The sequence below is a fragment of the Macaca nemestrina genome, chromosome 6 (assembly GCF_043159975.1).
Source record: "Macaca nemestrina isolate mMacNem1 chromosome 6, mMacNem.hap1, whole genome shotgun sequence".
In the NCBI taxonomy this organism is placed as follows: Eukaryota; Metazoa; Chordata; class Mammalia; order Primates; family Cercopithecidae; genus Macaca; species Macaca nemestrina.
The window spans coordinates 179,336,522-179,351,696 of NC_092130.1; the positions used below are offsets into that span (position 1 = coordinate 179,336,522).

The 15,175-nt window shown below is 47.1% G+C and overlaps 1 long non-coding RNA gene across 1 annotated transcript; it reads right to left on the reverse strand.

Annotated features, from left to right (window-relative positions):
- Positions 1 to 7,993: 7,993 nt before the first annotated feature.
- On the reverse strand, positions 7,994 to 9,124 carry LOC105463258 (uncharacterized). Its single transcript, XR_976218.3, has 3 exons — positions 8,664 to 9,124; positions 8,420 to 8,583; positions 7,994 to 8,208 (listed from the first exon to the last, which is right to left on the reverse strand). It is a non-coding gene; the product is annotated as an uncharacterized lncRNA (long non-coding RNA).
- Between the last annotated feature and the right edge of the window lie 6,051 nt (positions 9,125 to 15,175).

The window sequence follows — 15,175 nt, forward strand, 5'->3', positions numbered from 1 at the left end:
CAAAAGCAAACAAAACAGGTGAAAGAAATTTTAATATTATTTTATTTAACCCAATATGTCCAAGATGTGATGATTTCAGCACACGATGAAGAGTGAACTACTCTGTAGTAGTCCATGTTCTTTTCTTGCACTAAGTCTCCAACACCCACGTGTAGATTCTCAGTCCGAGTCAGTGCACTTCGAGCACCCAACGGCCGTGTGTGGCCAGCAGCTGCCCATCTCCCAGCATAACTCCAGACAGAATTGAATGCCCTGGTATGGTCCTGTTTTAAATATAAAACTGTTATTTACAGTATCTGAAAACATTTCTCAATTAATGGATTCATTTCCCTCTGTTTTTTTTTTTTTTCCTTTGTCTTCACTGAATTTGTAAAGGAGAAAAGGGGAAACAGCACAGCAGGAGCCAAGCCTGCATGCTGAGTCTACCAGAAATGAACGTCGAATTGGAGATGCATTAACAACCCCCGCAGTGCACTTTGCCTGTCTTTCTCTGGGCTTTCTTGGACTCTATGTGTAGAAGAGACATGTGGCTTAAAAGGTATAGGTATGGACCGGGGGAGGTAAGGAGAGGAATTAAGCAGCTTTGGATATAATTTGGAGATACCTAGGGTGGTGTGCAGAAAGCCCCCTTGGTTCCCAGATGCAGACCCCCGGGGCAAGATGCTTGTCCAAGAGATGCTCTCGGGGGAGCAGGGAGAGAAGCCGGGGTGGGGCAAAGCTAAGCCAGGAGATGTCTCTGCTGCAGACCAGAGCCCTCCAGACGCCAAGGGACACTCAGAGCTGTGTGACCCAATTTGAGCTGCATCAGAACCTCCTGCAGGGCTCGTTAAACATATGCCTCTGGGCCATGCCCCAGAGCTCTACATCCATAGGTCTGGGATGAGGCTGGAGAATTTGCCTCTTCAACAGCTTCCCAGGAGGGACAGTGCTGCTGGCCAGGTGTGCTTTGAGAACACTGCTTCAGTCTAGAGCGGGAACAATGCCACAGAATCAGCCCCTGTGCAGTCAAGGGGTGTGTGCAGTCAAGCCAGTGTATGCAGACCAACCAGTCCCTGGATGTGTGTGCAGGGGCACTCGACCCACACCCCCCATCCCAGCAGCACCTGTTAGCCCAGCAGAATTCATAATTCCACTGGAAGTGGACAAGCACACAGTCATTAGGGCAATCCTGGCCCCAGGGACTGAGCACCCCAGCAAGAGAGAGCATCTGGATGGGACATCAGCTCCCCCATCCCCCCGCCCGGCTCTCTGTCAGTGGAGGCAGCAACTGGCGAATCTGATATCACCAGGCAGCTGTGGCCTGGTGCAGCCTCCCCTGCAGCAGATTCCACCTGCTCTCTTCTTCACTGCAGATTTCGTCAACACTGGCTGAGCCACCGACACCCAAACAGGGAAAATGCTGCTGAAACAAAATGCCACATTACCAGTGTTTCCAAGTCATCATTTTTAACTTTTGCCGACTGATTAAATATGGCCATGCATGCATGGCAACGTTTTGGTCAACAGTGGACCATGTAGATGGTTTTGCTCCCGTAAGATTATAACAGAGCTGAGAGTCTCCTGTAGCCTGGCCGCAGACCCATGGTCTTGTTGCAGTGTGACACACTCCTTACGTGTTTGTGGTGATGCTGGTGTCAATGAGCCTACTGCACTTCCAGGCATGTAAAAGTGTAGCACATACAATTATGTACTGTACATGATGATTATAAATGGCTGTTACTAGCTAATGCATTTAGCGTACTCTACTTTGTATTGTTTTGCGTACTTCTTCTACTTGTATTTTTAAAAATTAACTATAAACAGCTGCAGGCAGGTCCTTCAGGAGGTGCCCTGAAGAAGCCAGGACACCATCCCAGAAGACGGCAGCTCCCTGCTGTCATTGCCCCGAAGACCATCCAGCGGGACAAGAGGGGGAGGGAGAAAACAGTGATATGCATGAGCCTGACCCTGTGTAGGCCTAGGCTAAGGTGTGTGTCTCTTAGGTTTTAAGGAAAAATGTTTCATAAAGTAAAACTAAAAAATTAAAAGTTTTAAAAACAGGAAAAGTTTATAGAATTAAGACACAAATGTAAAAATATTTTTGTACAAATGCACAACGTGCTTGCCTTTTAAACTATGTTGTTACAAGAGTCAAAATGTTATAAAAAACTAAAGTTTATAAAGTAAAAGTTACAGTAAGATAAGATTAGTTTATTATTGAAGAAAGATGTTGTAAATAGATTCAGTGTAGCCTGAGTGTCCAGTGTTCCTAAAGCCACTGGTGCTGTGCAGCCATGTCCTAGGCCTTCACTTTCATGCTCCATTCACTCACCGACTCGCCCAGAGCCACTGCTGTTCCACAAGCCCCACGGATGCTCAGTGTCCTATGCGGTGTTCCATCTTTCACCTTTTATGCCATATTTTCACCATGGCTTTCCATGTGTAGATGTGTAGACACCTGCACTCTCACCATTGTGTAACAGCTGCCTGCAGTTTCAGCACAGTCCCCTCCTGCACAGACCTGATGGCTACACCATACAGCCCAGGTGTGGAGGAGGCTGTGCCACCTCAGTCTGTGTAAGGGAACACTCTGCAATGTTCACATGATGACAAAGTCACATTTCTCAGGATGCATTCTGGTCCTGTGGCTGCACCATGAAAACGCACCCCACACACAAGGTCTTCCCAAGCTCCGTGAGGTCCAGCCACGGCCTCAGCAGGGAAGTCCTCCGGTCATTCGGGTGCTGGACCAGAACGCACAGGGCTCTGATGCCCCAATAGGGTCAGGAGAAGCCAAGGACCTCCTGGGGGTCCACGTGTGGCTGACGGGGGGATGCAACAGCCTGATCCCCGAGCTCCTGGGCATCTGCAGGTCCTTCAGGGTCAGTCAGTGGGATACAGAAGTGATAGTTGGAGCCAGAAACGGCCACCCAGGACACCAGAATCAGGAGGCCCCTTCAGTCTGTGGTTCTTGGGGTAGATCCCCATGGCCTGTGGTGGGAAAGCCCTTCAGACTAAAACCTACCGGGTCTGCCAAGGGCAGCAGGAAGGAGAAAATGTGTGGCTGCCCTGTCTGCCTTCCTGCCTCAGGCTGAGCACACATTTTTATATTCTGTCTGCATGATTTTAAGAGGAAATTAATACTATGTTTGCAAATTAGGTCACCCAAGACATACGTGGTAACAGCCAGAAATCCTATAAAATAAAAGGCAAGACAATGGCTCTGTTCACACCTGCCATGGGAATCCCTTTAAGATGAGCATCCATGAGCTTGACCTCGCACCTCTTCCGAGGCCATACCCAAAGCCTGGTAAAGCGGCTGAGGATGACAGTCAGACAAGACCAAGCTGCAAGTATTCTTTATCCCGCCGACTGCAAGCAACTGTGAAGCACACCTCGCACCTGAGCCTCGCCAACGAGATACGCTGTGGATGAGAAGGCAGTGCTGCACGACGGGGAACGAAGGGGATCCGGGTGACGTGGGGCCGGGTGACATGGGGTGAGGTGACATGGGCTGAGGCCACCTGCCTCTCAGCTGCTGGGCGCCTCCCTCACCAGGTGGCCACCTTGCCTGGGCTCAGACCAGACCCACGGTTCTCAAGCCCCCGTATAGCTTCTCTTTATGGAGGTTCTTCTATCTGCATTTTCTGCTATTAAAACTCAGAAAAAAAAGTATGTCTTTATTGATTGACTCACCTGAAAATCACTGTGATAAACCTGAACATCCTAACCTATGGCTTCTATCACATATTCTTCTGCTGTTTCTTTTTTCTACCATTTGTCACTCTAACCATCATTCTCAACTTGTGGACCGGACGTGAGCAGACTGCGGGCCACGGCTCGCCAACCCCTGCCCTCGGGCTGTGCCGTCTGGTGCAGTGACCACTGGCTTTGTGTGGCCATAGGCACCCACAATGTGGCCGGTTCAAATTTAGATGTGCAGTAAGTGTAAAATACACTCCAGATCTCCAAGAATTAGTACAAAAAGGACTGTGAACTATCTCACTACACGTTTTTTATCATAGGAACATTTTGAAATGATTTTATTTTAGATAGGCTGGGTTAAATGAATCATAGTGTTTCATATAATTTCATAGAACCCATTTCCCTGTTTGGTTTACTTTTTAGATGTGACTGTTCTAACACGTCCACTTACCCGTGTGGCTCCCATGGTATTTCTACGAGACAGGGCTGGACTGCCGCGCCTTCATACTGGCCCGGAGGCCCTACACTTCTCTAGGACAGAATGTACACCCATAGAAAGTGGCTTGCAAGACAAAGGTGTAAAACACATCACTCAGAAAAGACTAGAAAAAACTACCTCTGTCTGTAAGCCTGCACCCCAGTTACACAAATTCACCTGTCAAGAACCAAGATATTTCCCATTTACCAGGTAATATTCCTAAAAATTTTAAAGTTTTATTTTAAGGAAAGATGGAATATGTTTCACTGGAAAGGAAAAGGGGACGGAAGGAGGAAAGGGGAGGGGAGGAGCACACCACCGAGTGGGGGCCGCTGCTGCACCTGTGGCTGACTGGGCGCACACTCTGGGCCTGCATCAATTGTGGGGGATGGGAAGCCGTTTGCAGTGAGCAGAGAAATGACCTTCATTCTGCTGCATGTTTGAGCAAATTGCCAAAACGTAACATTGGTTTTCCCTTTAGTGGCCTGGCAGGATGACAGATTTCAGCCCCTAAAACGCCGCTGACAGCAGGTGTGTCTCTCCGCCAGGTGGGTGCCTTCTAGGAAACAAACTTCTTGTGAAACAAATGTCTTCAATTTCCCTTTCCTCTGCTAGCGTCTACCGTAATACTGTGGCAACCACCATGACACAAGTCCCCAGAAACCAGCCCCTGCCCTAACGCCGCTCATGCTTGGTGGGGGACGCAGACAGGAAGTGAACAAACATGGAAACAAATGGTGCTGCCTTGGATGGCGACAAATATGGGGGGAACGGCCCTGGGTCAGGACACGGAGGTGCAGCAGGGGATGCTTTGTGGAGAGGGCATCAGTGGGGGCCTGGTGAGGAGGGGGCATTTGAGCCTCAATGATATGATGGGGCATGAAGGTGGACCAGACAGCCGTCCGGGGCCAAGAGACAGCCTTGAAAATGCTGCCTACTGAGGGTCGTGGGTCTAGGGATGGGCACGGGTCCAGGAGGTGTCGTGGGAGGACAGGGAAGGCAGGGCCTTACCATGAGCCTGGTATCTGTCTAAGGAAGATCAAGCCACAAGTTTAACCAATAGGGACGACAGGACACTGGCCTCTCCCACATGCCGAGAGGAGGCGTCACTGCCCCAAGGGTGCTGAAGAGGTGCAGGCTGCTGACCAGGTACCGGATCCGAGTGACCAGGACACGTCTCCACCTGGGGGTCCCCAGAGGCTCTGGGCTGTGGCCTGAAGAAGGCTCTCAGCTTCCTCTCCTGAAGAATCACCCACGTCGGTGCTTTTGCCTCCTGTCACCTGCCAGGGTCCCTCGAGGCCAGGTGTCACTTTTGGTGACTCTGCAACCATCCACACCAGCCCAGAGTGGGAAGCTCAGCCCCACCAGCCCCCACATCGCCTTCTCTATCTCCCACAGCTGATTCTGCTTCCAGTGAGCGCTTCTCAGTGGAGTCTCCAAGCACCAAGAGCTTCTCCCACCAGGGAAGAGAAATATTCTGGACATGCTGGAGGGTGTGTGCAAGTGTGGTGTGTGTGTATGCATGTGCGTGTTCGGGTATGTGTATGTGTTTGCATGTGTGAGAGTGTAGCATGTGTGTGCATGTGCGTGTTCAGGTGCATTGTGTGTGTGTGCACTTGTGTGTGTGGCTTGTGTGCAGGTGTTTCAGTGTGTGTGTGGTGTGTGTGCATGTGTGTGTTTCAGTATATGTGTGTGTGAGTGTGGCACATATGCCCATGTTCCGGTGTGTGTGTGTGGCATGTGTGTGTCCATATGTGTGTTCCGATGTATGTGTGTGTGCCTTTGTGTGTGAGTGTGGTGTGTGTGTGTGTTCTGGTGTGTGTGTGCTTGTATGTGAGTGTGGCATGTGTGTGCATGTGCATATTCAGGTGTGTGTGCGTGTGGTGTGTGTGCATGTGTGTGTTCAGGTATGTGTGTGTGTGAGTGTGGCATGTGTATACAAGTCCGTGTTCTGGTGTGTGTGTGTGTTTGCGTGCATGTGTGTGGTGTGTGTGTGCATGTGTTTCAGTGTGTGTGCACTTATGTGGTGTGTGTACACGTATGTGTTCCAGTATGTGTGTTTGGCATGTGCACCTGTGTGTGTACACTGTGTGTGTGTAGCATGTGTGTGTGCATATGTGTTTCACTGTGTGTGTGCTTGTGTGTGTGGTATGTGTGTTCCAATGTGTGTGTGCTTGTGCGTGTGTGGCAGGAGTGTGTGCATATGTGTGTTCCCATGTGTGCTTGTGGGTGTGGCATGTGTGTGCACTTGCGTGTTCAGGTGAGTGTGTGCACTTGTGTGTAGGTGTGGTGTGTGCGTTCCAATGTGTGTGCTTGTGTGTGTGTGGCAGGAGTGTGTGCATATGTGTGTTCCCATGTGTGCCTGTGAGTGTGGCATGTGTGTTCCAATGTGGCTGTGTGTGCTTGTGTATGTGAGTGTAGTGTGTGCATGTGTGTATTCAGGTATGTGTGCTTGTGCACGTGTGAGTGTGGTGTGTGTGCATGTGCGTGTTCAGGTGTGTGTGAGCGTATGGTGTGTGTGCCTGTGTGTGAAGCTGTGTGTGCACCTGCACGTGTTTGTGTGTGTGCCCTGGCAGCTGGCTTCCCTGCACCTCCGTGTGGAGTGGCAGCTGCCACAGGGAGGTTTGTCAGCAGCATCTGGTGGGTTCCTCCCGCTGGCTCTGAGGCGCTGGGGGCACTTCCCAACGGGCACCATGTCCTGGGAAGCCCAACATCCAACCCCCTTCCCTTAGTGAAGCAAACTCAGGACACATGAAGCTAGGTCGCACGCAGACTTTCAGCCGAGTACTGGTGAGAAGTGCACTCGGTCCCCACCACTCAAGGTAGCTACATACTGGAGTCTGTAGATGGTGAGCTGACAGACACCCCCGATCCTGGGGAGACGCAGGGCTCAGCTCTGGTCACAGCATCTCTTCCGTGGATCAGTGCACAGCCTTGTGTTATGTGTTTCTGTTCAGACACCTTGTTCACTACACAGTGTTGATTCATCACTTGTGCTGGCGGGAAGCTTCTCAGACACACGTGTTCTCCGTGAGGCACACCACAGCCCCTTGCACTTGGGAACTCTACAGCTCTTCCGCGCTGTGCTCGCCCTCTTAAACAGTGAGATCACCAGCAAAATGCACACAAATTCAAGAAACATGGCACTCAACAGACCACAGGAAGGGCACCGTTTACAAGATGAGCCATAACAGGAAGGCAGAGCTGGGCCTTTGCTCAGCCCCAGCCGGGGCTGTGCATGTCGGACGACCCTGATTTTTTATCGCTCTGTGCACATCTACAAATTCTAAGACACTGCATGAGTGCTGATTTTGATGTTACAAATAAATTTTAGTGAGTAGGAGAACTTGCAAATATAGAATCTATGAATGAAGAGGACTGACTCACTTGAGTATGTCAGGGTGAGAGGGAAAATATGAGGGGGACGCCAGGACGAAACCTGGGACCGGGGACGCCCTCGGAAGAATGCAGATGACAGCAGCTCCTGCGGGGCTGTGGGAAGGATGCCCCTCCAAACCAAGCAGCATCCCAGAGCCTCATAAGAAAGGGGTGTGGAGAGAACACAGCCTCTAACAACCTTGTTTCTGAGGTCATCAGTGCTGTGGCTCCCAGCCCGGGGGCTCAGAATCCTAAACAACAGTTGGGATGCACGCATGATTTTCAATAAGGTAAAAGGCCTATGAAAGAACTACACATCCACCAGGACATGGTCGGCATAACAGAGTCATCTGAAACTCTGTGGATGACATGTGGTCACCTGTCATGCTGAGCAACAGGTTTTATAAATAATTAGGTATTTCTCTTACTATAATCAGTAAATAATGTGCTTGTTCTTGTTCTTTAATAAAGACCAGTTTCAGAGTGCAAACTCCTACTACAGAATACACATGGGCAAGTGCCTTCGTCACAGGGATCCACGAGGAGGAAAACATTGGGAATCTCTGATGTCACTCCCCAGGTTCACTGTTACGGGTTGAGACTGGGCAGTCGGTTTTTAGGATTTGCTTCATATGGCTCTAAGAAAATGGACTCTCCTCACAGTCTTTCTGTAAGAAAGCATTTGCTGAGTGGAAAGCCAGCCCCTTCCCAGCCACCGCCACACCTTCGTTAGGTGCACCTGGCCCCAGGCCTCCCTCCGAAGGGATGCATCCCGCTGGGCAAGCTGATAGTCTATACCTGTTTCTGTAAGGTAAGTTGCCAAGGAGAATCTAATTAGATTTGAACTAGGAAATGTGCTCCTTCTAGTAAACACCTCACCCTTAGCAAAGTCTGTGCAGGTGGAGCCTCCGAGGGGTCCTCGCGCATGGATGGCAGCCGTTGCTCCAGGTCTTCAGTGCAGCTGGAGGGAGATGGGGACATTGTTCCCACGAGAGGTGTGCATTGTCACCAGGCCATATCCATCTCCTCATCCCTTTGGGCTGCTATAATGGAATACACAGACTGTGTGGCTTGTCAACAACGGTTCGCAGTTCTGGAGGCTGAAAGTTCAAGACCAACTTACCAGCAGATTGGATGTCTGATGAGGACCCGAGTCCTGGTCCACAGATGGAATCTGCTTGCTGTGTCCTCACCAAGCGGAGAGAGGGCAGGGAGCCCACTGGGGCCTCCGTCACAAGGCCAGCAACCCCATTATGAAGCCCCACCCTCAGGACCCAATCACCTCCCAAGGCCTCACCTCACATCATCACCCTGGGGTTGAGGAGTCAAACGTATACATTTGGCAATGTGGGCTGTTTGTTGGTTCCATATGAACTTTAAAGTAGTTTTTTCCAATTCTCTGAAGAAAGTCCTTCATAGCTTCATGGGGATGGCATTGAATCTACAAATTACCTTGGACAGTATGGCCATTTTCACGATATTGATTCTTCCTATCCATGAGCATGGAATTTTCTTCCATTTGTGTCCTCTTTTATTTCTTTGAGCAGTGGTTTGTAGTTCTCCTTGAAGAAGTCCTTCCTATCCTTTGTAAGTTGAATTCCTAGGTGTTATATGCTCTTTGTAGCAATCGTGAATGGGAGTTCACTCGTGATTTGGCTCTCTGTCTGTTATTGGTGTAGAGGTATGCTTGTGATTTTTGCACATTGATTTTGTATCCTGAGACTTTGCTGAAGTTGCTTATCAGCTTAGGGAGATTTTGGGCTGAGACGATGGGGTTTTCTAAATATACAATCATGTCATCTGCAAACAGGGACAATTTGACTTCCTCTTTTCCTAATTGAATACCTTTTATTTCTTTCTCTTGCATGATTATTACCCTGGCCAAAACTTCCATTATTATGTTGAATAAGAGTGGTGAGAGAGGGCATCCCTGTCTTGTGCCAGTTTTCAAAGGGAATGCTTCCAGTTTTTGCCCGTTCAGTATAATATTGGCTGTGGGTTTGTCATCAATAACTCTTATTATTTTGAGATAGTTCCATCAATAACTAGTTTATTGAGAGTTTTTAGCATGAAGGGCTGTGGAATTTTGCTGAAGGCCTTGTCTGCATCTATTAAGATAATCATGTGATTTTTATCTTTGGTTCTGTTTATGTGATGTATTACATTTCCTGATTTGCATATGTTGAACCAGCCTTGCATCCCAGCAATGAAGCCAACTTGATGTTGCTGGATAAGCTTTTTGATGTGCTGCCGGATTTGGTTTGCCAGTATTTTATTGAGGATTTTTGCATCAATGTTCATTAGGGATATTGGTCTAAAATTCTCTTTTTTTGTTGTGTCTCTGCCAGGCTTTGGTATCAGGATGATGCTGGCCTCATAAAATGAGTTAGAGAGGATTCCCTCTTTTTCTATTGATTGGAATAGTTTCAGAAGAAATGGTACCAGTTCCTCTTTGTACCTCTGGTACAATTTGGCTGTGAATCCTTCTGGTCCTGGACTTTTTTTGGTTGGTAGGCTATTAAATATAGCCTCGATTTTGGAGCATGTTGTTGGTCTATTCAGAGATTCAAATTCTTCCTGGTTTAGTCTTAGGAGGGTGTATGTGTCCAGGAATGTATCCATTTCTCCTAGATTTTCCAGGTTATTTGTGTAGAGGTGTTTATAGTATTCTCTGATAGTAGTTTGTATCTCTGTGGGATCAGTAGTGATATCCCCTTTATCATTTTTTATTGTGTCTATTTGATTCTTCCCTCTTTTATTCCTTAGTCTTGCTAGTGGTCTATCTAATCTGTTGATCTTTTCAAAAAACCAGTTCCTGGATTCATTGATTTTTTTCAAGGATTTTTTGTGTCTCTATCTCCTTCAGTTCTGCTCTGATCTTAGTTATTTCTTGCCTTCTGTTAGCTTTTGACTGTGTTTGCTCTTGCTTCTCTAGTTCTTTTAATTGTGATGTTAAGGTATTGATTTTAGATCTTTCCTGCTTTCTCTTGTGGGCATTTAGTGCTATAAATTTCCCTCTGCACACTGCTTTAAATGTGTCCCAGAGACTCTGGTATGTTGTGTCTTTGTTCTCACTGGTTTCAAAGAACATCTTTATTTCTGCCTTCATTTTGTTATTTACCCAGTAGTCATTCAGGAGCAGGTTGTTCAGTTTCCATGTAGTTGGGTGGTTTTGAGTGAGTTTCTTAATCCTGAGTTCTAATTCGGTTGCACTGTGGTCTGAGAGACAGTTTGTTGTGATTTCTGTTCTTTTACATTTGCTGAGGAGTGGTTTACTTCCAACTATGTGGTCGATTTTTGAATAAGTGTGATGTGGTGCTGAGAATAATGTATATTCTGTTGATTTGGGGTAGAGAGTTCCGTAGATTTCTATTAGGTCTGCTTGGTGCAGAGCTGAGTTCAAGTCTTGGATATCCTTGTTGCCCTTCTGTCTTGTTGATCTGTCTAATAATGATAGTTGGGTGTTAAAGTCTCCCATTATTATTGTGTGGGAGTATAAGTCTCTTTTTAGGTCTCTAAGGACTTGCTTTATGAATCTGGGTGCTCCTGTATCAGGTGCATATATATTTAGGATAGTTAGCTCTTCTTGTTGAATTGATCCCTTTACTTTTTCTTTGTCTCTTTTGATCTTTGTTGGTTTAAAGTCTGTTTTATTAGAGACTAGGATTGCAAACCCTGTTTTGTTTTGTGTTGTGTGTGTGTGTGTGTGTGTGTGCTTTTTGCTTTCCATTTGCTTGGTAGATCTTCCTCCCTCCCTTTATTTTGAGCCTATGTGTGTCTCTGCATGTGAGATGTGTCTCCTGAATACAGCACACTAAGGGGTCTTGACTCTTTATCCAATTTGCTAGTCTGTGTCTTTTAATTGGAGCATTTAACCCATTTACATTTAAGGTTAATATTGTTATGTGTGCATTTGATCCTGTCATTATGATGTTAGCTGGTTATTTTGCCCGTTAGTTGATGCAATTTCTTGCTAGCATCGATGGTCTTTACAATTTGGCACGTTTTGCAATGGCTGGTACTGGTTGTTCCTTTCCATGTTTAGTGCTTCCTTCAGAGCTCTTACAAGGCAGGCCTGGTGGTGACAAAATCTCTCAGCATTTGCTTATCTGTAAAGGATTTTATTTCTCCTTCATTTATGAAGCTTACTTTGGCTGGATATGAAATTCTGGGTTGAAAAATATTTTCTTTAAGAATGTTGAATATTGGCCCCCACTCTCTTCTGGCTTATAGAGTTTCTGCCAAGAGATATGCTGTTAGTCTGATGGGCTTCCCTTTGTGGATAACCCAACCTTTCTCTCTGGCTGCCCTTAATATTTTTTCTTTCATTTCAACCTTGGTGAATATGACAATTGTGTGTCTTGGGGTTGCTCTTCTCAAGGAGTATCTGCGCGGTGTTCTCTGTATTTTCTGAATTTGAATGTTGGCCTGCATTGCTACGTTGGGGAAGTTCTCCTGGATAATATCCTGAAGAGTGTTTTCCAGCTTGGTTTCATTCTCTCTGTCACTTTCAGGTACACCAATCAAACGTAGATTTGGTCTTTTCTCATAGTCCCATATTTCTTGGAGGTTTTGTTTGTTTCTTTTTACTCTTTTTTCTCTAAACTTCTCTTCTCATTTTATTTCATTAATTTGATCTTCAATCACTGATTCCCTTTCTTCCACTTGATCAAATTGGCTACTGAAGCTTGTGCATGCACCATGTAGTTCTCGTGCCATGGTTTTCAGCTCCATCAGGTCATTTAAGGTCTTCCCTACACTGTTTATTCTAGTTAGTCATTTGTCTAGTCTTTTTTCAAGGTTTTTAGCTTCCTCTTGATGGGTTCAAACATCCTCCTTTAGCTCAGAGAAGTTTGTTATTACCAACCTTCTGAAGCCTACTTTTGTCAACTTGTCAAAGTCATTCTCTGTCCAGTTTTGTTCTGTTGTGGGTGAGGAGCTGTGATCCTTTGGAGGAAAAGAGGTACTCTGATTTTTAGAATTTTTAGCCTTTCTACTCTGGTTTCTCCCCATCTTTGTGGTTTTATCTACCTTTGGTCTTTGATGTTGGTGACCTACAGATGGGATTTTGGTGTGGACGTCCTTTTTGTTGATGTTGATGCTATTCCTTTCTGTATGTTAGTTTTCCTTCTAATAGTCAGGTCCCTCAGCTGCAGGTCTGTTGGAGTTTGCTGTAGGTCCATTCCAGACCCTGTTTGCCTGGGTATCACCAGCAGAGGCTTCAGAACAGTAAATATTGCAGAACAGCAAATATTGCTGCCTGATCCTTCCTCTGGAAGCTTTGTCTCAGAGGGGCACCTGCCTGTATGAGGTCAGTCAGCCCCTACTTGGAGGTATGTCATGCACAGCAGACAACGCATACACACACAGCAGATGACACACGCACCCACAGCAGACGACACACACACACACAGCAGATGATGCACACACCCACAGCAGGCGATGCATGTGCCCACAGGAGATGACATGCGCCACACTGGGCACAGGACCAGGGCCTTAGAACTCAGCTGGAAACACAGAAGGAAGGACCACAGACAAATCCAGAAAGGGCCCAAGAGAATCAGCTGCATGTCATTCAGGACTTGGCTGTGCCAGAGCTCCATGTCCACAGTGCAGCAGGCAGCTGAGGGGCCCTTGGCCACTCCCACAGGGAGGGCCCCACACGGATTCAGTGGGGACATGCAGGGTGGCAGACGCTCAGCACAACTTGTTACCTGATGCCAAACACTCGCCAGGGCTAAGCCAGTCCTGTGTGACTCCCGAGGAAGCAGCATTCCTTCCCTGGCTCACTGAGCAGGCGCTGGCTGAGAGCCCTCCATGGCCCGGGAATTCACCAGTCGTGCATTCCAAGGATTCACCTAAACTTGCCTGTGAATCTCGAGCTTTGCACTGCACTTTCCCTCGGAGTAAACACACCCTAAACTTCTTCAAGGGATGTGCACCCAGTAATTTTTTTTTTTTTTTGGACCAGTTAGCGTAGTAATACCTGTCCTGTTAGAGAGTTATCCATGACAAGTCTGCATGCTTCAGGGAGTTGCAATCATCTTTCTGAAAGAATGGAAAATACTCTGTGTTAGGATAATACGATCCTGATTAATTCTGACAGAGGATAAACTCTTGAGGCAAAAGCTGGGGATGAGAAATGAATATGCATCTTTAAACATGACCCAACACAGAGGTCTCATGGCTATGCCCACGCACTCCTAAGCACCTTACAGAAAACAAAATTCTGGGCTGATTTTTACATTAAATGAATGAAAATCTTAAAATGACCTGTGATAATATAACTAAATCTAATAGCACGCTGTTTCTTCTGGGGGTTAGTGGACTGAAATACCTGTAACCTACTGAGGAAAGGCAGACAGAGTTCTGAGGAACCACCCAGCCTCCCAGAACACAAATTCCCACTCAAAACAGGAAACCCAGCAGAACTGGCCCTCCTTGATTGCTACAGACCTTCGGGAATAAACCTCCTACTGTAAGTGTGTTCTGAAGTGTTGCAGTGACAAATGGTTTTCCCCAAGGGTGTTTTAGGTTAAAATAGATGAGACCATGGGAGAAACATTTAGGATCCAAATTAAAAAGGACTACAAATTATAGTCACTAATGATCCGGGTCCGCTTTTACCCCAAAAAATACCACCACAGAGGTAACTGCTTTAAAGTAAGCGCATTTTATAGACGGGGATGGTGGCTCACACCTGTAATCTCAGCACTTTGAGAGGCCAAGGTGGGCGAATCACTTGATCCTGGGAGTTCAAAACCAGCCTGGGCAACATGGAGAAAATCCATCTCTACAAAAAATACAAAAATTAGGCAGGCATGGTGGCACACGCCTGTGCTCCCAGCTACTTGGGAGTCTGAGGCAGGATGACCACTTCAGCCCAGGAGGTCAAAGCTGCAGTGAGCTGAGATTGCACCACTGCACTCCAGCTTGGGTAACAGAGTGAGACCCTGTCTCAAAAAATAAAAAAATAAGGGTATTCTGGAACTTCACATTTCTCAGCAAAAGAAAACTTGTATTATAAAAGTCTGTTGTATGAACACAGATATCTTGGACAATTATTGCTGCTGCATGTAAGGGAACAGTCATTGTGATCACTGCTCTCCATGGCCTGCAAGGAAGAACAGAGTCTACATAAGGGAAAGAAAAAAAAATCCTACTAAATTATTGTTAACTGGGGACATACAATCCATTTAAGGAAGTATAGATGTGAATGGCTTTCACTCTGTGATCCTGATGATTGGCCAATGTTTAGGAAGAAATCATGTCCACTCCCAAAGCGGGTTGGTGGTTAACTGTCTTGGGGAAAGGGGACCATACACCCTTCAGGGGAGCGAGGTGAGGCTGATTAAGAAATCTCTGATTCCTTGCTGCAGTTCTTGTTTGGACAACCGAGTGTGCCCAGGGGCCACCGGAGGTCTGGCAGAGCCCCTGGGAGCAGGCAGTGTCAGGGAGAAAGAGGGCAGGTTGGGGAGATGAGGGCCAGTCCAGTTGAACATGGAGCAGCTGGAACAGTGATGACAGATGAGAAGCAGAGGACCAGCCCTGTGGTCATCGGTGATGCCGCGGGCGGCACCCAGGCGTCGGTGATGTGTGGGGCAGGCAAGCAGAGGCCTCCAGAGGCTGCCTTTG